The sequence below is a fragment of the Coregonus lavaretus genome (genome assembly GCF_964263955.1).
Source record: "Coregonus lavaretus genome assembly, chromosome: 7".
NCBI classification, from domain to species: domain Eukaryota; kingdom Metazoa; phylum Chordata; class Actinopteri; order Salmoniformes; family Salmonidae; genus Coregonus; species Coregonus lavaretus.
Window position 1 is genome coordinate 43,651,664 of NC_139994.1, and position 27,646 is coordinate 43,679,309.

General features: G+C 45.1%; 1 pseudogene across 1 annotated transcript; it reads left to right on the forward strand.

Annotated features, from left to right (window-relative positions):
• On the forward strand, positions 1-27,646 carry LOC311132528 (retinal guanylyl cyclase 2-like; annotated as a pseudogene). The gene is made up of 19 exons: positions 1-93; positions 14,351-14,710; positions 14,850-15,030; positions 15,291-15,408; positions 15,678-15,979; positions 16,255-16,391; positions 16,795-16,898; positions 17,243-17,361; positions 17,493-17,562; positions 18,496-18,633; positions 21,847-21,934; positions 22,063-22,254; positions 22,411-22,476; positions 24,947-25,122; positions 25,221-25,319; positions 25,486-25,593; positions 25,826-25,898; positions 25,998-26,063; positions 27,517-27,646. The product of its transcript is annotated as a retinal guanylyl cyclase 2-like (transcript).

Here is a 27,646-nt window from a genome sequence, read left to right on the forward strand (position 1 = left end):
ATGGGCGGCGCCTCATCGGCCAACAGGCGACCGTCCAAGTGCCTGGACAACGTGGGGGAAACATCTCCATGTGCGCTGTTATCTCTGAAGATGGTGTGGTAGGATTGAGGCCATTACTTGGAGACTACAATGCTGCACACCTCATTGTGTTTCTCAGTGAAATTGAGCAGGCCTGTCAAGGTGAAGTTGTCTGCTATGTCATTGTGTAGGACAATGTCAGGTTCCACCATGCAGAGTTGGTTCAAGCATGGTTTCGGGCCCATCCCCGATTCATGACCCTATACCTGCCCCCATACTCGCCTTTCCTCAACCCTATTGAATAATTTATTTTACGCATGTAGGTGGAAGGTGTACGATCACCATCCCCATGAGCGTGCCACCCTCCTTCTGGCCAAGGATGAGTCATGTGACGACATCAATGCAGACCAATGTCAAGCTTGGATTTGCCATGCCAAGATGTTTTTCCCACGGTGCATGAACAATAAGGACATTCACTGTGATGTGGATGAGAATTTATGGCCAAATGCTCAAGACAGGCTTGATGCAAATTAATGCATGCTAAACGTTATGTTTTATTTCCATTCCTTTAATTTGTTTCATTTAATTTCTTACATTTGATTACAGACAGTACACAGATGTTACAATTATATCTGAAAAATAAGAAGTTTTTTTTGCATGAATGATTAATTGATCACACCTTCGATTACACATAGATAATATGAAAATTATAGATTTTCTGTCAATTTTGTTGGGTAATGTAAGTGTATTGCCTAATGTGAAAACTGTGTAATCTACTGTAATTTACAGTACTGTAGCATATTACTTTCATCACTTCTAAGGGCGATTTGAAACACGTATCTTGCATTGTTTGCTATTGGATTAACTGGTAGTTAAAATGACTAAATTGAAAAGATATCATTATGTTGTGTTTTGGTGATTAAATCAATGTTTTCATTACATTTCAATATAAACATATTTTGAATCAAGGGTTGTGTGGTGAGAGATGTTTACAATACAAATGAATGCACAATGACAGGTTTTGAATGAAAGACTGGCTGCGTTACAAGTGTGACTAGTTTGGAGTTTTGTATTAAGAGTTGTGAAAATGTACCACATACTTGTGAAAATAGTACCAAAGTGATAAAGCAAAACTGTAACTGGACTGGTTTGCTTCCTTATCTACTGTGTGAATTGAGTCTGATCACTGAGCACGGTCTGTTTGATGATAAATATCAAGAAATGTGGACATATTTGCTTCTTTGGGCTTATCTACAAATGTGTGTTTGCTGAGCAATCATTTGTAGTTCAGAGACTAGCTGACCTTGTTTAACTGGATGTAGGCCGTTCCTCTGTGTGATGTGTGTGTGTGTGTGTGTGTGTGTGTGTGTGTGCGTTTCATCAGTTGACCGATTTATCTGATACCACAATATCACAGATGCTGTCAGTATTTGCACAGGTCTATGATCAGCTCAGCCTCCTAAACCCTTACCTTAACCATACACGGACCACCACAAAACTGAACCTAGATCAATGTTTTGGGGCAGTATGAGCAGACTGCTGACAAGTAAAGGGGACTGATCATTTGAGGTGAAGTATTTCTATTTTGGGCCTCGGAACCTCAACCCATCCCTCGCCCCTACTTACTTACAGAGAGTACACACGCATGCACACACACACCACGCTCATACACACACCACATACAGTATAATGTGTTTCACAGTATGCCTTCAACTCCCTATAGAAGACAGATTTATCTGTCCTGTGTCTGCGTGTGCAAGGCACCACACTGTATATGTTTGTGTTTTTATGGACAAGTAATTTGCACATTCTCCCAAGACTTTGACAATGAGAGTGAGAAAATAAGTGCCTGCTGAAAAACATGATTGTGACGAGGTGTGAATGAAGGAGTCAGGCGCAGGAGGTAAAATACCGAAGTCCAGAGTTTATTTGTTTACATAAATCAAACGCCCCAAGCGTCAAACAAAACTATTCCAAGGGAAAACATCCACCTTGGCATAAACACAGTGAATAGTAGCTCAACCGAGCTACACGCTCTCACAACAAATAATCACTCACAAAGACAAGGGGAACAGAGGGAACACTTATACACATGCAAATTAGGGAAATGAGCACCAGGTGTGTGTGATTGACAAGACATGACAAGTGGAGTGGTGAGAATGGGATTGGCAGTAGCTAGTACTCCGGTGACGACGAACACCGATGCCTGCCTGAACCAGGAGGGGGGGCAGCCTCGGTGGAAGTTGTGACAGTACCCCCACCCCTGACGCGCGGCTCCAGCAGTGCGCCGACCCCGGCCAGGAGGACGCGGAGCATGGCGAGTCGGAGGGTGACGGTGGAAATCCCTCAACAGGGAGGGATCGAGGATGTCCCGCCTTGGGACCCTCCTCCGGACCGTACCCCTCCCACTCCACGAGATACTGAAGGCTCCCCACCCGACGCCTTGAATCCAGGATGGAACAGACCGAGTACACCGGGGCCCCCTCAATGTCCAGAGGAGGTGGAGGAACCTCCCGTACCTCAGACTCCTGGAGCGGACCAGCTACCACCGGCCTGAGGAGAGACACATAAAACGAGGGGGTAATACAGTAATCAGGGGGGAGTAACAACCTGTATGTCACCTCGTTTATTCTCCTCAGGACTTTAAACGGCCCCACAAACCGCGGGCTCAGCTTCCGGCAGGGCAGGCGGAGGGGCAGATTCCGGGGGCTCCCTGTGGTGGCGGTCAGCATTGGCCTTCTGACGACACACTGCGCGCTGGAGGCGAACGTGGGCAGCGTCCCAAGTCTCTTCCGCGTGCCAAAACCAGTCATCCACTGCAGGAGCCTCGGTCTGGCTCTGGTGCCACGGTGCCAGGACCGGTTGGTAACCCAAAACACATTGGAAGGGTGTTAGGTTAGTGGAGGAGTGGCGGAGAGAGTTCTGAGCATATTCTTCCCATGGCAGGAACACCGACCACTCCCCCGGCCAGTCCTGACAGTAGGTCCTCAGGAACCTACCCACATCTTGATTCACCCTTTCCACCTGCCTATTACTCTCGAGGTGAAATCCAGAGGTCAGGCTGACCAAGACCCCCAGACGTTCCATGAACGCCTTCCAGACTCTAGACATGAACTGGGGACCTCGGTCATACACTATATCCTATGGTACCCCGTAGTGCCGGAAGACGTGAGTAAACAGAGCCTCCGCAGTTGGTAGGGCCGTTGGGAGACCGGGCAGAGGAAGGAGGTGGCAGGACTTTGAAAAGCGGTCCACAGCGACCAGGATAGTGGTGTTACCTTGGGAGGGGGGAAGATCAGTGAGAAAATCAATACTCAGGTGAGACCATGGTCATTGTGGAACTGGTAAAGGTTGTAGCTTACCCACTGGGAGGTGCCTAGGTGCCTTACTCTGGGCGCACACTGAGCATGAGGAAACATACACCCTCACGTCCTTAGCCAAGGTAGGCCACCAGTACTTCTCAGTCAGGCAGCACATTGTACGAACGATACCTGGATGACCAGAGGAGGGTGACGTGTGTGCCCAGTAGATCAGACGATCACGGATAAGCGCAGGCACGTACTGCAGCCCAGCTGGACACTACGGTGGAGATGGATCTGTGCGTAATGCCTGCGCTATATGTGCGTCCATCGCCCATACTACCGGCGCCACAATGCATGAGGCCGGGAGTATGGAGGTGTTGTCTCTGGGCCTCTCCTCTATGTCATACAGCCGAGACAGTGCGTCTGCCTTCACGTTCTTCGTACCCGGAATGTATGAGAGTGTGAAATCAAACCGGGTGAAGAAGAGGGCCCACCTGGCCTGGCAAGGATTCAGCCTTCTCGCTGCCCGAATGTACTCCAGGTTACGGTGGTCTGTCCAGACGAGGAAAGGGTGTTTCGCCCCTTCGAGCCAATGTCTCCACACCGTCAAAGCTCGGACAACAGCCAGCAGCTCCCGATCACCAACGCCGTAGTTCTGCTCCGCCGAGCTGAGCTTCTTCGAAAAGAAGGCACAGGGGCGGAGCTTGGGTGGCGTGCCCGAGCGTTGGCATAAGACAGCTCCTATCCCTACCTCGGACGCATCCACCTCCACTACGAACGGTAGTGATGGATTGGGGTAAGCCAGTACCGGGGCTGAGGTGAACAGACCCGGCAATCTACTGAAGGCCAAATCAGCCTCAGCAGACCAGCGGAGCCGGGACGGCCCACCCTTCAACAAGGAGGTAATGGGAGCTGCGACCTTGCCAAAGCCCCGAATAAACCTTCAATAGTAGTTGGCAAAGCCAAGGAAGCGCTGCACCTCCTTTACCGTGGTTGTAGTCGGCCAATTACACACGGCTGCAATGCGGTCTCCCTCCATCTCCACACCTGTGGTATTAATGCGATATCCAAGAAAGGAGATTGACTGCTGGAAAAATTCACACTTCTCTGCCTTGGCATAAAGATAATTTTCCAGCAGTCGGACCAGTACCTTGCGAACCAGGGACACATGCTCGGCGTGCGTAGCGGAATACACCAGGATGTCATCGATGTAGACCACCACACCGTGACCAAGCATGTCCCGAAACACCTCGTTCACAAAGGACTGGAAAACGGATGGAGCATTCATCAAACCGTAGGGCATCACCAGGTATTCATAATGCCCCGAGGTTGTGCTGAATGCTGTTTTCCTCTCATCCCCTTTCCGAATACGCACTAGGTTGTAGGCACTCCTGAGGTCTAATTTGGTGAAAAGGCGGGCCCAATGCATTGACTCAATCACTGAAGGAATGAGGGGAAGAGGATAACTAAATACACCAAAGCTCGGCGGAGCAGAACTACGGCGTTGGTGATCGGGAGCTGCTGGCTGTTGTCCGAGCTTTGACGGTGTGGAGACATTGGCTCGAAGGGGCGAAACACCCTTTCCTCGTCTGGACAGACCACCGTAACCTGCGTAATCATGGTGACTGGTACCGTAACTTCCTTAACCAACCCGAACCCTAATGGTCGACTATCTAGTGCTCTGATGGGGAGTGGAATGGTTAGGGGAACCAATTAAATGCCTTGACGGCATGCAAATGCCCTGTCCATAAAATTCCCAGCTGCGCCTGAATCGACTAGCGCCTTACAATGGGAACCTACCAAGTGATCAGGAAAGGAGATATATAAAGTACAGTGCGCCGCAAAGGACTCTGAACACGTTTGGGTGTTCGTTACCTGGGGTGATGCGTGAGTACCCTGTCCGAAGTGGGAACGGGGAGATCCCTACCAGGACGTCCTCTGGCTGCTAGCAGGTTGTCCTGCCGGATGGCCATGTCCACCAGTTGGGAGAACGATAGCATGGCATCCCGGCAGGCTAACTCCCGTCGGACGTCCTCCCTTAGGTGGCAATGGAAATAGTCGATTAGGTCCCGCTCTTTCCACCCGGAACCCCGCTGCCAGTGTCCGGAACACCAGCGCGTAGTCCTGAGCGGTCCTCGTCCCCTGCCTCAGATGAACCAGTCGTTCACCCGCCTCTCGACCCTCAGGCAGGTGATTAAAAACGTCACGAAAGAGGCGAGAAAACTCCCCGTAGTCCTCCAACGCGGTACTTCCCTCGTTCCACACCGCGTTGGCCCACTCCAGGGCTCTCCCACAAAGGTAGGAAACGAGGACTGATACCTTCTCCCACTCCCGGGGCTACGGCTTGATGCTGGAGAAATACAACTCCAGTTGGAGTAGGAATCCCTTACATCGCGCTGCCGTCCCACCAAACGCCAGTGGCCTGGATATCTGGATCCCTCACGGGGCTGGGGTGTAGGTGGCTGGATCCGGTTGACCAGCTGGTCTCGATAGATCGGATCCTCTCCTCTCCAGGCGTTCTACCAGCTGAAGAACCCGATCCATCGCTTCCCCCAAGCTGGCCAACATCGAAGAATGCTCCTGGACCCTTGCCACAACTCCAGGCATGCGGTCTTCTCCTGCTGACTCCATATCAGATCGGGTGAGTGATTCTGTGACGAGGTGTGAATGAAGAAGTCAGGCGCAGGAGGTAAAATACAGAAGTCCAGAGTTTATTTGTTTACATAAATCAAATGCCCCAAGCGCATTTAATTGGTTCCCCTAACCATTCCACTCCCCATCAGAGCACTAGATAGTCGACCATTAGGGTTCGGGTTGGTTAAGGAAGTTACGGTACCAGTCACCATGATTACGCAGGAGACGCATGTTGAGCAGATCACCTTTATGATTATTGAGTCTCCTGCTTACCCTGTAGTCTTGGGTATCGCGTGGTTAGCCCTTCACAACCCCAATTTCTCATAGCCGCAGAGGGTTCTTACGGGGCTATGACAATCAAATTTATACACATACTAATTAGGGGAATGAGCAAGTGGAGTGATGAGAATGGGATCGGCAGTAGCTGGTACTCCGGTGACGACGAACGCCGAAGCCTGCCCGAACCAGGAGGGGGGGCAGCCTCAGCGGAAGTCGTGACAATGATAGATAGCCAACCGCCAGTCTCTTTAATTGATAGCGATTAGAAACCATGATTTTTGTAATTTTGGTCAAATTAGTGGCGAGACACTGACCTGCTTCTAAATCAATCTGTTTATTTAAAGGGGCAATCTGGGATTGCTACATCCATTTTTAGACTTTTGAATGAATTATATATAGCCATTGTTGTTTTTTCAATCCCAGATTGCCCCTTTAAATTGTCTTCCAGAGAACTCAGCAACACTCTACTCTACAATAGCTCTGTGTAGTATGACTGTGTTGTCAGGGGATAACTGCATTCCAAATGGCACCCTATTCCCTTTATAGCGCACAACTTTTGACCAGAGTCTTATGGGGCCTGGTCAAAAGAAGTGCACTATATTGGGAATAGGGTGGCATTTGGGATGCCATGACAGATTTGGTTGTGAGTGCCAAAATGAGTTAGGGAATAGGGATGGTCTGTCGGTTGCCACCACAAACAAATAGAAAGAGTCAATGGATGTGTCTCAAATGGGACCCTATTCCCTTTAGAGTGCACAACTTTTGACCAGGGGACATACATGTAGGCCACTGGTCAGGGCCCATAGGGCTCTGGTCAAAAGTAGTGCACTATATAGGGAGAAGAGTGCCATTTAGGACGCAAGCAATGTGTTTTAAGCACTCATACGAGGACCTTGTTTGGTTTTGACAAAAGTCCTATCAGGGCAGCAGGTAGCGTGGCGGTCAGTGCGTCGACAAGGTGAAAAATCTGTCGATGTACCCTTGAGCAAGGCACTTAAGCCTAATTTGCTCCAGGGCCGCTGAACTACTGTGTCTGACCCTGTAAAACAACACATTTCACTGCACCTATCTTGTGTATGTGACAATAAAACATATTTAATCTGATATATCTGTCAGCTATGGAAACTCAGATGTACAGGCTTCAGTGATTGTCTATCCACATATAGGCATATTAAAGGCTTCACTGGACATCCGAAGCATTAACATAATAGCCAAAATGGTTGAGGGAGAGAGAGATATTACACTTGCCACCCAAAAAGGATGACTGAGTGTTTATTTGCAATTTCTGTAAATTAAATGATACTTAAAATTCAATTCACACATATTGCATGCAATTGATTTTAGCATTTTATTACACATTCTGCAGAAAGAAGCCTTTTGAAATATCAGTGATGTCATTTGCTATTTTGCAGCTGAGGCCAATGTCATATTTTCTTTCCTTAGAGAGTGTTTTGTAATCACCAACTCCAACTGACCCTATCCTCTCCCCCGCCCTCTCTCTCTCTCTCTCTCTCTCTCTTGCTCTCTTTCCATCTCAAAGTAAAACAAACAGAGAGAGGAAGAAGAAAAGAAAGAGGGAGGGGCACTTGTTTACCCGTTCATCCTCTCCAAAATGTTTTCCTTGAGGGGAAGAATAGACGCTAAATAGATCCTTCTTTGACATAGAAACTTCCTCAGAAGTCCTAGTACTGAAACATCACTACAACCATTCATACAAAACAAACTTAGTTTTAATGGGTTTTCTTGAGCCTGTAGGCTATTCTGAATGCAATCTGCAGTTCAAACAATAACAAAGAGGGCACCCCACCACTGTTTAGGTAAAAGGCTGAGGTATGGGGCAGGAGAAATGTAACCACTCTAGAATTCATAGACAGAGCTATGGATGCAAGGACTGACCATCCATGATATCAAAATGATAGTTTTAACCATGTTTTGAGGCTATACAGTGTTTGTTTACAATTGTGTTGTTTACCAACAATAAGTAAAACAAGCTTATATTTTGAGTTTGGATGGGGTACGACAGTTGAACTAAGCTCATGAGGCATGTATAAGTTATATTCTTCAATAACCAATGGGTATGTATGTATCATTAATTTATATATATATATATATATATATTATATATTAATTTAAAAGTCCAAAAAATGGATGGACAAAGCGCAGATTGCCCCTTTAAACTCAAAGTCTTGGAAGTGTGGCCTTGCTCATCAAAATCATTACAATAAACCCACATTACAATAAAACAATATCCTCTAAAATAATACTCTCTGATCTACAATCTTTGAGGTCCAGATTGTTATTGCCATTATTATTATTATTATTATTGTTCAATCATCAGCTTCCCTAAGAAGAGAGCCAGACTGTTGTGGACAGCATCAGACAAGACTCAGGGAACACTGGGCGATGATGTCTCAATATGGTCTTACTAGGAGATAGCCAGTCTTTGGGAACCACCCATCACTGACAGTAAGTGGCTCACTATCTGTCCCAAATGGCACCCTATTCCCTATATAGTGCACTACTTTTGACCAGGGCCAATAGGGAAAACCCATAGGGCTCTGGTCAGAAGTAGTACACTATATAGGGAATAGGGTGCAATTTGGGATGCATGCTCAATCTTGTCTGCTTCCAAAATAGCTCCCTGTTCTCTATGTAGGGAACAACCTTTGACCAGGGCTCGTTTGACCAGTATTGCACTATAGGGAAAAAGGTGCCAATTGGGATGCAGCCTGGATGTATTTCGAAGGTGGTCTCCCCATGCTTGAACTTGTAGTATTCTAAAAGGACTGTCATGGTATTCCAAACCTGGCCCCACATCTAAGAGTTCATGATTCGATACCACACGTGGACATTCAACACCCTAATTCGCTACAATGATAATGTAATGGGTGTGGGGCTAAGCTGGGCTGAGCTCTGCATGGGGCCATGAGAGAAGTCAGTCTCTTTGAGTCCCAAATGGCACCCTATTCCCTACATACACAAATAAAATAAAACAAAATGTTATTTGTCAAAAGCGCCGAATACAACGGATGTAGACTTTACCGTGAAATGCTTGCTTACGAGGCCTTCCCAACGATGCAGATAAAGAATAAAAATAGTAACACTCTTAGAAAAAAATTTGCTGTCAAAATGGTTCTACCTGAAACAAAAAAGGGGTTTTACCTGGAACCAAAAAGGGGTTTTACCTGGAACCAAAAAGGGTTATCCTATGGGGACAGTCGAAGAACCCATTTAGAACCCTTTTTTCTAAGAGTGTAGTGCACTACTTTTGACCTTAGTCCTATGGGCCCTGGTCAAAAGTTCTGCACTATATATGTAGGGAATAGGGTGCCATTTGGGATGCACAACCTTGGCAGTGAGTCACCCCACTAACATCTGGAGACCTGTTAGTATTGGCAGACTACTGCTGTTACTAATGTCAGGGGAAGGAGAGAGAGAGAGAGAGAGAGAGAGAGAGAGAGAGAGAGAGAGAGAGAGAGAGAGAGAGAGAGAGAGAGAGAGAGAGAGAGAGAGAGAGAGAGGGGGAGTGAGAGTGAGAGTGAGAGAGAAAGAGACAGAGAGAGAGAGAAAGAGAGAGAGAGAGAGAGAGAGAGAGAGAGAGAGAGAGAGAGAGAGAGAGAGAGCATGTCACCTCTGTCATCCTTAATAAGGACATGGATACAACCTCTCGAATGTTAGGAGAGAGTGAGTGAGGGGTGGGACAAAGAAAGAGAGAGGGGAATAAGGGAACAGATGAGACAGATCAAGCCCAAAACAATGACGTTTACTCACTTAAATCTTGCTGTTTGTTCCCAACACCAAATAGTACAAGCTAGCTTATCACACTGAATTAGTTGAGTAAGTCTGGGTGAATAAGGGAAAGCGCCTGCAGAATCGGAATCTGTTTTCAATCATTCCATTATAGAGTTCCAGAATTAAACTCTATGCTCCACATGGGAACTCCATGGTAGAACTGTTACCCAATGAGAATGAACCACTGAAGTTGCTATCTTGTGCTGCCCTCTAGCCTCAAGAAGAATAACTTACAATCTGGATGCTGTATGTAGAAGTTTCCCATAGATAGGAGCAGGTCTAGGATCAGCTTACTCCCAAATCTTAAGGTTTAAATTACAAGGTAAAACACAACACTGACCTTAGATCAGTGTTTAAGGGCATCCTAGTGTCTTACAATGTTTTGTAGCCTATTTTTGCTATAGGGACTGATACACACACACCAATCCATTATGGCTAGAAGATACACTACATGACCAAACGTTTGTGGACACCTGCTCGTTCCAAAATCTCATTCCAAAATCATAGGCATTAATATGGAGTTGGTCCCTCCTTTGCTGCTGCTTTAACAGCCTCCACTCTTCTGGGAACGCTTTCCATTAGATGTTGGAACATTGCTGCGGGGACTTTCTTCCATTCAGCCACAAGAGCATTAGTGAGGTCGGGCACAGATGTTGGGCGATTAGGCCTGGCTCACCGTCGGCGTTCCAATTCTTCACAAAGGTTTTCAATGGGGTTGAGGTCAGAGCTCTGCGCAGGCCAGTAAAGTTCTTCCACACCGATCTTGACAAACCATTTCTGTATGGACCTCACTTTGTGCATGGGGGCATTGCCATGCTGGAACAGGAAAGGGCCTTCCCCAAACTGTTGCCACAGAGTTGGAAGCAAAGAATCGTCTAGAATGTCATTGTATGCTGTAGCGTTAAGATTTCCCTTCACTGGAACTCAGAGCCTTGCCAGAAACATGAAAAACAGCCCCCGACCATTATTCCTCTTCCACCAAACTTTACAGTTGGCACTATGCATTCAGGCAGGTAGCGTTCTCCTGGCATCCGCCAAACCCAGATTAGTCTGTCGGACTGCCAGATGGTGATGCGTGATTCATCACTCCAGAGAACGCATTTCCACTGCTCCAGAGTCCAATGGCGGCGAGCTTTACACCACTCGAGCCTACGCTTGGCACTGCGCACAGTGATCTTAGGCTTGTGTGCGGCTGCTCAGCCATTGGACTTTCATGAAGCTCTCGACGAACAGTTATTGTGCTGATGTTGCTTCCAGAGGCAGTTTGGAACTCGGTAGTGAGTGTTGCAACCGAGGACAGACGATATTTACGCGTTACGCACTTCAGCACTCGGCGGTCCCGTTCTGTGAGCTTGTGTGGCCTACCACTTTGCAGCTGAGACGTTGTTGCTCCTAGATGTTTCCACTTCACAATAACAGGGTCAGCTCTAGCTGGACAGAAATGTTACGAACTGACTTGTTGGAAAGGTGGCATCCTATGACAGTGCTACGTTGAAAGTCACTGAGCTCTTCAGTAAGGCCATTCTACTGCAAATGTTTGTCTATGGAGATTGCATGGCTGTCAGCAACGGGTGTGGCTGAAACAGCTGAATCCACAAATTTGAAGGGGTGTCCACATACTTTTATATATATAGTGTATTTAATACTCCCCTTGGCTCCCTAGTCTCCAGACCAGACCACAGGCCTACCTAGAAGCAGATTAATTCATATTTTCCATCTGTTTCAAAGACAGAGTTCCAGAGTTGTAAAATACAGAGTAAATATGGACAGGCTGGACATGGAAATCAAGATGGAATGTCAGGTTAGAGCCTGCATTGCATGTGCTTGGTGCTGTGCTCTGTCCCAGAAAGTCCAGTTGTAGAACAATATGGTTATTATGTTGAGATTGAGATAAATGATTTATCCCACTATTGTAGTCTACAAAGTAACTTCGGCCCCACGCTACTTGGGCAGAAGTGTCTGGCCTGCCTACAAAGAGCAAAATAAGGTTGTAGATAAAGGTTATAGGTAGGCCTAATATAAAAACATTTCCTGTTTTTATCATTTTTGGGTTGATGACAAAAAACACAAACCGACAGACATCACACAAATATACATTTATCGCCCCACCCCCCTTCCCACCCACAGGACCGCCTTATTTTAGTAATATTCCAGTGTAGCTCAGTTGGTAGAGCATGGCACTTGCATTGGTTGGGGGTTCGATTCCCACGGGGACCAGTATGAAGAAAGTATCAAAATGGTGCAGTCGCTCTGGTTAAGAGCGTCTGCTAAATGACTAAAAAGAAAATATATCAAAGAAGTGATTTTAAACTGTTAATATTGTCCGATTTTGCACCATGCAGTCAAGGGAGATTGATAGTTCAATTTGTGCTATGACCATGAATGAGGAAATCCATTGCTGATATGGCAGAGTGTGTGGGGCTGGCCATCTTAAGGCAACCACATTCTCTTGGCTGCTGTATGTTAGGTTTAGTGTAAAGTCATCATTAAGCAGTAGCACATTGGAAAGACATGGGATGGATTTCGATAAAAAGGAGAAAACCTCTGGGCACACCCAGATGATATGAGTGAATATACCAGGAGTACCCTGGGGGCAGAGCATACAGACAGGGGTTGGATTTCTGTTAATCTGAAAACGTTTTTTGGGGGGAGTTGTATGTAGGCTAAATTGTAGCTGGTGATTTGGTGATTTGGGTTTCTTGATGAGAATGTAATATTGTAATATTGGACCAGACAGTACTCCAGTTAATTACTGCTGGTATATCTTTGTTCCAATTTGAATAGATTGGTAATTGATGATATGTTGCTTCAAGTAGGAATATCTATAATTTGGAGACTATGCCCTTACCCTTGCTGTCAATATTTTGTTAATTGGATGATATACTGTATCTGAACCCCAGGGTACTATACACGTAGAGCAGAGATCATTTCTGAGATCCTTTTCGAATTTATCATAAAAACTGATTCAATCATTGAAACTTTATCAATATGAGAGCTTATCATGTCCGAATATTTGCAATGGCACCCGGTTCACATATTGACAACACAACTGACAGGCATAGTGCGCAATGGATCTAAATCATAGGAATTCTCAAAGGAAAGTGTTATAGGCTTACTGTAGGCCACAGTAGCTGCAGAAGATTGGATTTGATAAGGGTCACTTGTTCTAGGTCAGTAATGCCGGCACACACACTCACGGATGAGATTATACCGGTGACTAGCACGCGCTCTGCCGCCGCTCAGCTGTTTAAAACGTTGCATTTCTATAGGCCTAGTATGTCTATGAGCTAGTAAGACTTCGCAATTTGAAATGTTGCTGTTGTTTTTGTCTTTTTGGAGATGTAATTTGGATAAGGAATGACGGTGGTAAAACCTTCGTTTTCTACACTTTTGGGTTGGAATAAAAGTAGCCCTCCTCATCCTTCTGTAGCATGGTAAGTGATATATATTTGTATTCCTAAATAAAAGCGGGAAATGTTTTAATGTCTTAATTTCTGTTCAATAAGAAATAGATATAGCCTATATCATATGCCTACATATGGAGTAACCCACAAATGATCAGACACATAGGCAGGCTACTTGTGTTTGATAGGCCTACCACATAATCAAATATTATGTGGTTTCTAATGGATGAATTTAGGCTAAGCATTGAATAAATTGTTATCTACAAAAGGTCATAGGCTACTATAGTCCACATGAGGTTCATATTACATATGGCCATAGGCCTATTATCTGCAAGATAGGGATTAGGCTATGATAACCTGTCCACCTCGGTCATATTCAATCAGATAATCCTCTTCAAACTGAGCCGTTTACAGCCTGTACATTTCCTGACATCAGTGTAAAATCATTCTTGCTGTTTCATTTAAATATAGCCAAGACAATGCCAACACTGTTAGAATGTCTTATCACAAAAAAGACTGGTTCGAAAATCAAAGTGTGTGATTTAGGCCTGTGTAGCTCCCTTTGTAACAGATACATAATTATGTGCATAACCCTTATATACAAATATTGATTGGTTGATTGATTTATAATGCATTTGTATTAAGATTCTCTTCTTGTCTTTCTGTGTCCATGTTGACAGGGAGTTGGGGTCTACATGTTAAGAACATCGTCTTTGGCCCTGCTGTGACAGTCTGCTTATAGCAGCTTATAGCGTGTGTTAGCCTCCTTGAGATGAGACCACCGCTCTGTGCCTTCCACAGCAAACCTCCCACATGGGCAGATATGGACACACATCTCCTGACCACCCCAAGGCACATCCCTTCCCCCTTCCTCTCTCTCCTCTCTTTCCTTCCCTCCATCTCTCCCTCCGTCTCCATCAGTATGATGTCCTCTGGATATGCTTCCTAGCCCTCCAGTGCCTTGCACCCCTTGGTCCCCTTGGCCCCTCTGCTCACGCCGGCCGCTTCTGTGTCGGGGTGGTGGGGCCATGGTCATGTGACCCTCTCTTCGCCAGGGCGCTGCCGAGCGTGGCGGCTCGGCTGGCGGTCGACCGTATCAACAGAGACCCCGCCCTCTCACTGGCGGCCACTTTTGATTATGTCATCCTGGAGGAGAAGTGTGAGACATCCAGGGCTCTGGATGAGTTCATGGGCTTCTATACCCGTGCTACAGGCTTCATAGGACCAGCCAACCCTGGGTACTGTGACGCTGCATCGCTACTGGGCAAGGGCTGGAACAAGGTTGGTGAGGGGTGGTGGTAGTAAATGTGAATATAATGGATGGATTCTATTAATTTAATATATTCTATTCCATTCCATTCCATTTTATTCCATTATATTCCATTCCGATTCATTCTATTCTATTCAATCCTCTCCTCAGGCAGTGTTCTCGTGGGGGTGGCTATGGCTATGAGCTAGATGATGCCCGGAACCACCCTACCTTTGCCCACTCCATGCCCCGGCCCACCTGGGTGCTGCTCAGCCTCATGCAGTACTTTCACTGGGCACACGTTGGCATCATCGCCTCCACTGAGGACAGCTGGGTGGAGACCGCCAGCAAGGTACTATCAACACAACACTACACTACACACGTTGAGATCATCGCCTCTGCAGAGGACAGTTGGGTGGAGACCACCAGCAAGGTTAGCAGAGAACATGCCGGTTGACTGAAGAGGAAACAGAAGGTTTTATTATTATGATGATGATGATGATTATTTATTTAGGTATTTATTTTCTTTCTTTCTTTTTAAACAGAATGTTACTGCGTTGGGCACTAAGAAAATATATGTCATGTTTTTTGTGACCTCTGACCTCTCTGAAGGTGGCCAACTCTCTGAGGAGTCATGGGATGCCGGTGAGGCTGGTGGTTACCATCGGTAACGATGCCACTAGGGTCAGAAAGACCCTGGCCAAGCTCAAGAAGGTGGAGGACCTACGCTGTGAGTATTGATATCATACACATGGAGAAATACTACTTTGACTATACATCTTTTGAGGGGAGGAAGCCACTTTATCCTATTGAGAAATACTCTCAGTTTGAATTCTTCACAAAGTGTGACTAGATGTTGTTGTAATATGGTGGAGCTCTTGCGTTCAGTCAAGTCAGATCAGTGATCACTTCAAAGAAGGGCTCAAGGAAAGATGAATTTACTGTACATGCAAACTACCGGTAAGCTTTTCCTCTTTTCCTTTCGTTACTCCCCGCTAGTGGTGATCATGTGTATGCACTCCGTCCTGATCGGAGGGGGGGCCCAGAAGCTCCTACTAGAAACAGCCCAGGACATGAAGCTGACAGAGGGGTCCTTTGTGGTCCTACCCTACGACACCCTACTCTACAGCCTACCCTACCACAACATCACCTACCCTGCCCTAAGGAACAACAACAAGCTACTGAAGGCCTATGATGCAGTGTTGACCATCACTATAGACTCACCCAATATGTCTTTCTACCAGGCCTACCAGGAGGCTATAGACAGGGGAGAGATAGCTGGGGATGTCAAGCCACAACAGGTACAAAAATAAAGAAATTAAGTCAGCTCATGCTTTTTGCTAAACCACAACAGGTAAACACATAATTCTGGTGTGTGTGTGTGTGTTTGTGTGTGTGTATGTGTGTGTGGTGTGTATGTTTTTATCTGGGGGAGGTGTGGGTGTATGCTTCTGACTCTGTGTACTTGTGAACAGTATCACTGACCATGTGTGTTCTTGTGTTTATGCAAATTCTATTCTATTCCATTATATCCCATTGCAGGTGTTGTCATCCCTAACCTACATGTCTCTCTCCTCTCCATGTGTCTCCTCTGTTTGGGACCATCTACAGCTCGGTCCTGTTGATGGCCCATGCTGTCTACAGGGTCCGGGCCTCAGGGGAGTGGCTGTCTGGGGGAACCTGGCCCGACACACCCACCATCTGGTCTTCCAGGTACATGGATAATGAGGATTTAGGTTAGCATCATATTCACTATGAAGTGTACTACAAAAGGGTTCTTCGATTATCCCCATAGGAGAACCCTTTTTGGTTCCATGTAGAACCCTTTTTGGTTCCATGTAGAACCCTTTTGGGTTCCATGTATAACCCTCTGTGAATGGAACCTAAAAGGGTTCTACCTGGAACCAAAAAGGGTTCTCCAAAGGGTTCTGAATTTGGACAGCCGAAAAACCCTTTTAGGTTCTAGATAGCACCTTTTTTTCTAAGAGTGTACCCGTAGGGCACTGGTGAAAAGTAGTGCACTATATAGGGAAATAGTGTGCCATTTGGGACTCAGCCTTAATGTATTATGACCGATCTGGATTATATAGTGACACACACACACACTCCTTTCCAGGGCTTCAGCCACCCCATGAGGACCAACAGGTCTGGTGCTAGCCTGGCTGACTATCTGGTACTGGACACAGATGGGAAGACCTGGGACCTCAGGCCCACACACAGGTTGGAATGGAGGAGTGGGTTAGAGGTGGTGGTGTGTGCCGTGTGTACGGCCCTAACACTATTGTATACCTACAAGATAGACATAGCGGCTGACATGGTTAGTTTAGGGTTAGGATTAGTTATATTACTATAGTAATATTGGTTGAGGTTCCTGGGTAGAGACATCCACAATTCCCCAACGGTGTTCCTGATTTATGGTTAGGGTTATGATAGTGTATTGATGATATTGGTTATGGTTCTACAGACTAAACATGGCAGCAGACATGGTGAGGTTAGGGTTAGGGTTAGCACTAGTGCTACTGTAGTAATATTGGTTATGTTAACCATAACCCCCTCCCCTACAGGATAGATAAGGCTGCTGACATGGTGAGGTTTCTGGGTCGAGACATCCACTTCCCCCACGGTATTTCCCCCAAGACTGACTCCAACTGCTGGTTCATCAACGGCATCATCTGCACTGGAGGTACACACACACATATGCACTAGACATGCAAAGACACACAAACACACATTCAAATGCTCCACAATACATGCATACAGCATGGTTTTAGTAACATAATGCTAAGTTATAAAATGCTGAAATGTTTTCTCTAGGTGTGGATCCATTCTCAGCGGTTGGGATCTTCCTGGTTTTCGTCTTGTTTATTTTGACCTACTGCATCAAGCAATCTCAATAAAAATGATCTTCCTATACACTCCCTATACACTGTATATCACTGCTCTCCAACCCTGTTCCTGGAGAGCTACCATCCTGTAGGTTTTCACTATAACCCTAATCTTGCATATCTGATTCTAATAATTAGCTGGTTGATAAGCTGAATCAGGTTAGTTACAACTGGGGTTGGAACGAAAATCTACAGTAGGGTAGCTCTCCAGTAGCAGGGTTGGAGAGCCCTGCTGTATAAAGTACAAGCTACTGCATCAAGTAAAGCTCTACAACATGCCTACACATACACTCCTCACATTTACTTGTGTACATACTGGCTAGGCTAGAAACCCAAACAAATGGGAAAGATAGGCATCATCTAACTGTTAACATGTTAAAAGGCAATTCCACCACATTTCAACCTCATTTTAATTATCTCCAGCACCATACCAGTGTCTACATACGGTATGATCTGTGGTTAAAAAGAGAACAAAGGTCCAAAAAAATTATTCTCTGTGACATCACAGGTTAGGATTAAAAGTAAGAAAAACTGATTTTCAAAACCTGCAACGAGTTTCTAGCCGGAGGGAGGTATTGTCTTTTTCCCCACGTCGCTGCGAATCTCATGTTTGAAAATCACATTTTAAAAACATTTTTGATCATGTCATCTGGAATAACTTTTTAACTTGATATGTTTTTCTACAAAACGTAGAAATGCTAGATTTTCACATATATAGACACTGGTATTGTGCTGGAGATAATTTAAAAGTGGTGGAATTGCCCTTTAAGTGTCTGACCACTTGATGTAGAGTGAACTATCCTTGAACTGTTAGCATTGGCACTTTTAAGGGAAACCCCTAGAGTGAACGTGTAATCCTATTTGTTATGGTCATAGTGAGGTCAAACATCCATCATCTTTCTTTGTTTATGTCTCTGTCTCTTGTTTCTTAGGCGACACATTAACCACATCTGGTTGTTCCGGGGTCCCAACAAGATCCTGCTCACCCTCAATGATGTCACCTTCATCAACCTGTCGCTTAGCAACAAGGTCAGCCAAGAAACTCTAAACTCCAAAACTCTCACCAAAAAGTATTGTGAAATGCTCTCATAAACAATATGTAAATGTAGGCTTATTTTGCTGGGCGTCTATGACGATTCCCCACTGTTTTCCCTCACGGTTGGGAAATGATGAATACCGACTACGAATACTGGTGGATCGTTCCACTGATACAGTGGCCTTTTTGTGAAGTGTATCTTGGTCAACAAAAATGTTTGATTTCACCTCATTTTTACATTCTGAGCACATGTTCAACTTCATAAACACAGTTTCCCATCTCAACAGGTTAAATTAAATAATTACTATAGTAAGTGCCTATTAAGTGACAAATAAAGTTACAGGGTTGACAATTTCATCTTAAATCAGCAATACATCCCCTTGTGACAGGGGGAATGGAAGCTTGTTGTGTGCAACAGGAAGTGGTAATTGAATGCAAGCAACAACCCAAAAATGTAATGCTCAAACATTTCTAGCCCGTCTATCTATGAGGGTTGATGTGTTATGCTCCACCCACTGAGTTTTCTACCACAAAACACCAGCAAATGTCCAAAGAGAGTAGAACCAGCTCAGCTGCTTTTACACGATGATTTGAATATTAGATGTTCAAAGTTTCTTTTTGAAAAATATATTTAAAAAGGAATTATGTCACCATATTAAAACCAGAAATCAGTTCACGTAACAGGGTTGACCTTAAAAAGAGGGACAGACCTAAATGAATCACTAATTAAATCAAATAAATAATAATCTTCCAAAATGACTTTGTCAAAGCAACAAAGTAACTACGGCTTTACAATGATGGTGAAACTTGGAGACATTTTTGGATTTCTTCCTAGAAGTGACACAGGATTGATGGAGGGACATGTCAAAATGCAGAATTTTGGCAGTTTAGCAAGCCTTTATTTATATAAAAAATTTAATGAATTATCCATGTGGTCTATATTAAAGGGCACTTCATTTAATATAACAGGCTTTTAAAATGCAATATTGGTGTACAATTTCTACTTAAAATATCAAAGGGCACTCTTTTCGTGGAACGACCCTGGTGTATTAGCAGTCATGATTGAACCTATGTCTTCTAAGATGTCTGCTGTGCTCCAGAAGCTGAGTATAGACGACAGTAAGAGTTAGACCAGTGGAGTCTCTCTGAGGAGCCTGTCACAGCGCAGCGTCATGTCCCCCTTCTCTGAACAATCACCTGCTACCTACGAGAACTCCAACATTGTCTTCTATGAGGTGAGAAAGGGCAGAATGGTTGTTTGATTGATCAAATGATTGATTGATTTGTTATAATGAACTTAATTAAATACATGTTTGTGATGAACATCTGAGGGGGGAAATTCTTGACTATTTAATGGGACTCCAAACTAGGCTGACAAAATGGGCTACACGGCCTCATCTCCCTAGTACCCAAATGGCTAATGTCCAATTGCTAGAAAATAAACTTTGTGAACTCAGAGCAAGGCTTCAATTGCAGAGGGACATCAGGGAATGCTGTGGCTTTTTTTTTTTTTTTACAGACAATACACTCGACTCTGCTATTCAACCAGATGGCTTTTCCATTTTCCATATGGATCGAATGGTGGCTTCTGGTAAGAGTAGGGGGGAGGTGTATGCTTCCTCATTAACAATTCCGGGTGTACTGAAGCTGAAAACATCTCAAGCTCCTGTTCACCCGACCTGGAGTTTCTGATGTTTAAATGTCGATCCCACTATATGCCGAGGGAATTAGCGTGTGTCATTATCACAGCTGTTTACACACTGCTACAAGCAAACCCCCGGAAGCTGTCTTTATTGTCACGGGTGATTTTAACCAAGCACGTTTTTTCCCCCACATTTTTCCAAAATATCACCAACATGTATCCTTCCCCACGAGAGGAAACAACTTGCTGGACCATGTATATACAAACATCTGTGATGCGTACAAAGCCATTCCCGCCCCCACTTCGGCCAATCAGATCACGTCTCTCAGTTCCTACTCCCAGCCTACAAGCAGCAACTCAAGAGGGAGCCACCAACACAACAAATATTGAGGCGCTGGACAGAAGAGGCAGACTCAATGCTGCAGGACTGTTTTGAGAATACTGATTGGAATATGTTCAACGATTTATCCACCCAGGACTCATCCATCAACATTGAGGAATATACTGTACATCGTCAGTCACAGGCTTCATTAGGAAATGTGTTGATGATGTTGTACCCACAATAACAATCTGGACATACCCCAACCAAAAACCCTTGGTGATCGGAGATATCCGTACTGCAGCATTCAATGTCACCAGAACGAACCCCGATGACTCGGTGGTGCACGGCGCGTACAAGGCAAGCAGGATTGAGCTCTGCAAATCCATTAGGGACACAAAAAGACAATATAGACTCAAACTTGAATTGATATTCGACAACTCAGACTCGCAGCGCATGTGGCAAGGACTGTAGACTATCACATACTACAAAGGCAAATCCAGCTGTGTGGTGCCCACTGAAGCCTCACTCCCAGACAAGCTTAACACATTCTATGCTCGTTTCGAGGAAGACAATACTGAGCCATCCAGGAAGACTCTCGCTGCTCCGGACGACCAGGTGCTTTCGCTCTCCGAGGCTGACTCTCAAACTCTCAAAGGAGACCACAATGGAGACCACAAAGCCATCGGCCCAGATGGCATCCCTGGCCGCGTCCTCAGAGTGTGTGCTGACCAGCTGGCAGGCGTCTTCTCAGACATCTTCAACCTGTCCCTGTCCCAGGCTGTAGTCCCCACCTTCTTCAAGGAGACCACCATCGTCCCAGTGGCCAAGGAAAACAAGGTCACATTCCCAAATGACTGTCGCCCCGTCGCACTCACCCCAGTCATCATGAAGTGCTGCGAGAGGCTGGTCATGGCCCACATCAAGGCCAGTATGCCAGGCACACTGGACCCTCTCCAATTTGCCTACCGCTCCAACAGATCCATGGAAGATGCCCTTTCGCTCGCTATTCACACGGCAATAACCCATCTGGACAAGAGGAACACCTATGTGAGAATGCTGTTCAATGACTACAGTTCAGCATTCAATACTATTGTTCCCTCCAAGCTTGACACCAAGCTCAGAGCCTTGGGTCTGGACACCACCCTCTGCAACTGGATCCTGGACTTTCTGACGGGCAGACCACAGGCTGTGAGGATTGGCAGCAACACCTCCTCCACACTGACTCTTAACACAGCCCCCCCCCCCCCCCCCCCCCCCGCCCCCCCCCATGGGTGTGTCCTCAGCCCTCTGCTGTACTCCTTGTTAAGCCACGACAGTGTGGCTTTGCACGACACCTACTCCATTATCGAGGTTGCTGACGGCACCACGGTGGTAGGCCTGATAAAAAACAACGACGAGTCAGCCTATAGGGAGGAAGTAAGTGAACTGGCATTGTGGTGCCAGGACAACAACCTCTCCCTCAATGTCAGCAAAACAAAGGAGTTGATTGTTGACTTCAGGAAGCAGAGGAGGAACATTCTCCGATCCACATCAACGGGACTGCTGTAGAGATAGTCAGCAGTTTTAAGTCCTTCGGCATCCACATCACAGAGGACTTGACATGGACCTACGACACCATCCCTCTTTTCAAGAGGGCACAACCGTGGCTCTACTTCTTAAGGCGGCTGAACAAATGCGGCATGCCACCCCGGGTCCTCTCCAAATACTACCACTGCACCATCGAGAGCGTCCTGACCAGTTGCATCACGGCCTGGTATGGGAATTGCTCCTTCCATGACCGCAAGGCCCTCCAGCGGGTGTTGAAGACGGCCCAGTACATCACTTGTACCCTGTTCCCACCCATCCAGGACATCTACTCGAAACAGTGCATAAGGAAGGCCCTCAGCATCATCAAGGACCCCACACAACCGATGGTATTGTAGCATGAGGTCTGATACCAACAGGCTCAGAGACAGTTTCTATCTACAAGCCATCAGACTGCTGAACACTTGAACTGGAGTGACCACCTGCACTGACTCTCTGCACCTTAGCACAAATGCACTCACTCACACACACACCCGCACAGATATACACTCATACACACACACACACACACACACACACACACACACAAACACACACACACAGTCTTGCGCAGCTAACCTTGTGGGGACATACAATTCAGTCCCATTCAAAATCCTATTTTCCCTAACCCTTAACCCTAAACCTAACCCTAACCCTAACCTTAACAATAACCCTAACCCTAACCTTAACCCAAAAACCTAACCTTAACCCTAACCCTAACCCTAACCATATCTCCTAACTCTAACCCTAAACCTAATTCTAACCCTAACACTAATTATAACCTTAACCCTAAATCCCCGAGAAATACCATTTGACCTTGTGGGGACCAACAAAATGTCCCCAGTTGGTCAACTGAAGTGTATGTAAACTTCCGACTTCAACTGTATATATACATATTTTTTACCCTTCATCAATCTACACACAATACCTCATAATGACAAAGCAAAAATGGGTGTTTAGAAATGCTTGCCATTCATCTGCTGCCATCAACTCATGTTTAAGCATGATAATGCATGGCCCCATGTCACAAGGATCTGTACACAGTTCCTGGAAGTTGAAAATTTCCCAGTTCTTCCATGGCCTGCATTCTTACCAGACATGTTACCCATTGAGCATATTGGGGATGCTCTGGATCAACGTTTACAACAGCGGGTTCCAGTTCCCGCCAATATCCAGCTACTTTGCACAGCCATTGAAGAGGAGTGGGACAACATTCCACAGGCCCCAATCAGCAGCCTGATCAACTCTATGCGAAGGAGATGTGTTGCACTGCAATGTCACACCAGATACTGACTGGTTTTGTGATCCACACCCCTACTTTTTGCATATCTGTATTCCCAATCATGTGAAATTCATAGATTAGGGCCTATTGAATTTATTTCAATCATCTGATTTCCTTATATGAACTGTAACTCAGTAAAATCTTTAAAATTGTTGCATGTTGCGTTTATATTTTTGTTCAGCGTGTGTGTGTGTGTGTGTATACAGTACCAGTCAAAAGTTTGGACACACCTACACATTCCAGTGTTTTTCTTTATTTTTACTATTTTCTACATTGTAGAATAATAGTGAAGACATCAAAACTATGAAATAACACATATGGAATCATGTAATAACCAAAAAAGTGTTAAACAAATCAAAATATATTTTATATTGGAGATTCTTCAAAGTAGCCACCCTTTGCCTTGATGAGAGCTTTGCACTCTTGCCATTCTCTCAACCAGCTTCATGAGGTAGTCACCTGGAATGCATTTGAATTAACAGGTGTGCCTTGTTAAAAGTTAATTTGTGGAATTTGTGGAATTTCTTTCCTTCTTTATGCGTTTGAGCCAATCAGTTGTGTTGTGACAAGGTAGGGGTGGTATACAGAAGATAGCCCTATGTGGTAAAATACCAAGTCCATATTATGGCAAGAACAGCTCAAATAATCAAAGAGAAACGACAGTCCATCATTACTTTAAGACATGAAGGTCAGTCAATCCAGAACATTTCTATAACTTTGTTTCTTCAAGTGCAGTTGCAAAAACCATCAAGCGCTGTGATGAAACTGGCTCTCATGAGGACCGCCACAGGAAAGGAAGACCCAGAGTTACCCCTGCTGCAGAGGATAAGTTAATTAGAGTTAACTGCACCTCTGATTGCAGCCCAAATTAATGCTTCACAGACTTCAAGTAACAGACGCATCTCAACATCATCTGTTCAGTGGAGACTGCGTGAATCAGGCCTTCATGGTCGAATTGCTGCAAAGAAACCACTACTAAAGGACACCAATAAGAAGAAGAGACTTGCTTGGGCCAAGAAACACGAGCAATGGACATTAGACCGGTGGAAATATTTCCTTTGGTCTGATGAGTCCAAATTTGAGATTTTTGGTTCCAACGTCTTTGTGAGACGCAGAGTAGGTGAACGGATGATATTCGCATGTGTGGTTCCCACCGTGAAGCATGGAGGAGGAGATGTGATGGTATGGGGGTGCTTTGCTGGTGACACTGTCGGTAATTTATTTAGAATTCAAGGCACACTTAACCAGCATGGCTACCACAGCATTCTGCGGCGATACGCCATCCCATCTGGTTTGCACTTAGTGGGACTATCAATTGTTTTTCAACAGGACAATGACCCAAAACACACCTCCAGGCTGTGTAAGGGCTATTTGACCAAGAAGGAGAGTGATGGAGTGCTGCTTTTGACTGGTACTGTGTATATATATATATATATATATATATATATATATATATATATATATATATACATATATATATACATATATATATATACAGGTATATAATGTTCCTCATCCCCTCTCCTGTCTTCTCATAGGTGGAGACAATAGGCGAATGCCTACATGGTGGCATCAGGGTTACCGGTTGCCAACGGAGATCGGCACGCGGCAGAGATATCCAACATGGCGCTGGACATCCTCAGTGCTGTGGGCACCTTCAAGATGAGACACATGCCTGACCTCCCTGTACGCATACGCATAGGACTACACTCAGGTGAGATAGAGTGTGGTCACATACAGCTAAACACACACACATACACACATACCTTACCTCACCTCCCCTTACCTCACCTCTCTGTGTCTATCCAATAGGTCCGTGTGTAGCAGGGGTAGTAGGACTGACCATGCCCAGATACTGTTTATTCGGTGACACAGTCACCACTGCCTCTCGTATGGAGTCTACTGGGATGCGTAAGTTACATATCCATGTATAATAGATATGTAACGTAGTCTATGCACTGTTGTTGCTTAAAAGTGAAGGACTTGTCGTGGGTGCATGATTGACTGAGCCAGGAAGCTTCTTTATAAAGTGTGTATGCATTTGAGTTTGTGATTGTCATGCCGCCTGTATTTGCAGTGTACAGAATCCACATCCATAACAGCACAGTTAAAATCCTCCTGGATCTCAAGGCAGGATACAAGGTGCAACTGAGAGGCAGGACAGACCTTAAGGTAAAAGTCACAGGTAGAACTGACTACTTGGTACCACCATCATGTTACATACAGTAAGCTCAAGAATACTTAGAACTCCCTAAAACTCCCTAGAACTCTCTAGAACTCCCTAGAACTCTCTAGAACTCACCTAGAGAACTGCCTACTGAACTCTTTCTCTCTCATCTTTCCCTGCCCTCTCTCTCTTTCTCCTCTGTCTCTCTGTCCTCTCCCCCTCTCCTCTTTACATGGAAAAGGAGGAACAGAGGAGACCTACTGGCTTATAGGGAAGGACAACTTTGAGAAACCTCTCCCCGTCCCTCCCGAATTCAAGAAAGGGTATGGAACGCCCTCCTTCCATCCCTCCCCTGTCTCTCCTCCACTGTCTGTGTGTCTTTCATTGTTGATCCTGCCTCTGTGTCCGGTTCGTTTCCACAGGCAAATGGCTCATGGCCTGCAGATGGAGGAGATAGCGAGGTACAAGAAGAAAAACTTCAACAGCTTGCAAAGAAGAATAACTGAATTACATAAGGTAATGTTATGCATGGAAAATTTATAACATTACTTGTTTGGCTATGTTTTTACTTACTGTAGTTTTGGACTTGGGGCTAGTTGTGATCCTTATAAAACTTTTTTGTTTGGCGTCACCCCACCGCCATTTATATTAATTTGTTGGTCACTGATGAAACTCAGTTCTTCTACTTTACAAGTTTGAGGCCGGGATTCTGTCAAAGGCACATTGTTGACAATGCACCTTTGATTGAATCTCAGCCTAAGTTTCACTTGTAACCTTAGTGATATGATACTGTATGTGTAGATTTAATTCTAAGTTAGTATTTCTTTTTAAATTATCAGCTAATATAGAACATGTATGAAAGCTCTATTGCAAATTTGATAGAGCAAACCAGAAGAAAAGAGAACTTACAAGACGTTCAGATACATATAAAGTAGGGCCGGGACAACACCAGTATTGCGATACTTGTTAGTATCGTGGCAAGGAAACAAAACACAAAGCGGATTTAACTTCTTTAGGAAAACAGCTCCAATGTTGGAAACAAACATCATTATGTTGTCATCCAGAGTCACATTTATTTATTTTCCAAGCTATAGCACACAATATTTTACATAGTGCAGGTTTTTAAAGGACAAAATAGTTAGGTATGCTTTGTGTTTTCATTTTTGCCATGGAAAGAATATTGCGGTACTGGTGTCGTCCATGCCCTAAAATGAAGCACGTACTAAAGTTTCCTATCAGCTGCCAATAATGCTGCCTACAGTATGTGTGGAATCCTACATATGTTGTTGTTTGTACTGTATGTTATGCTTATATATTTCTATTTTCACCCCATGATTCTTGTGTGTGTTCCGTAACGCTGTCATTTTGTGTAGTCACATATTTACCAGGATTAGTTGTCTAAATGAATACCCATTTGCTGCCAATACCATGTCTCTTCAGCAGAGTTGATTCTCCCTGGTAGTTCGTTGATTGACAATTGCGTCCACTCCTCTGGTTGGGGAAGGATGAAAACTGGGATGGAAATTAAGCTAGTAGTAAATGTGCCCAACTAGCCCACCGGCTGGTGAAATGTTGTCTTTTTAAATATTGCATGGCACAGATTTAGGACCGGGGCTTGTAAAACTTGTGGTCTATTAGCCCGGCTGACCAGTGCCCAAAATCCTTAAGTTCCATCCCTGGATGAAAACCAGCAGCAGTCTTATTGCCAGTTAGACCACCAGGCTTGGATTTTTATGCCCCCTAGTAGAGCCATGTATTTAGAGAGTTGGGCCAAGTTTTAGAATTTTCTAATTCTAGACATTCAGTTACATAGCATTAGTTATTATTTCAGGTCCTTCTGCAAAGTGTTCCAAGATGATGGGGCAGCAAAGCTAAAAGCACTCTTACCAGACTCCGTTCTTGTATTGGGAACATTATATAAAACTCTCTCTCGTCTTCCAGGTCTGCCCAGGAGATCATCAAGGACTTCAAGCGGCTCCTCCAGAATGCCGTGAAGAAGATCTCCACCATCAGAACGGTGATTCAGATCACTATGGTGGACGACAACAACGTCATGATGCACCACCACTGA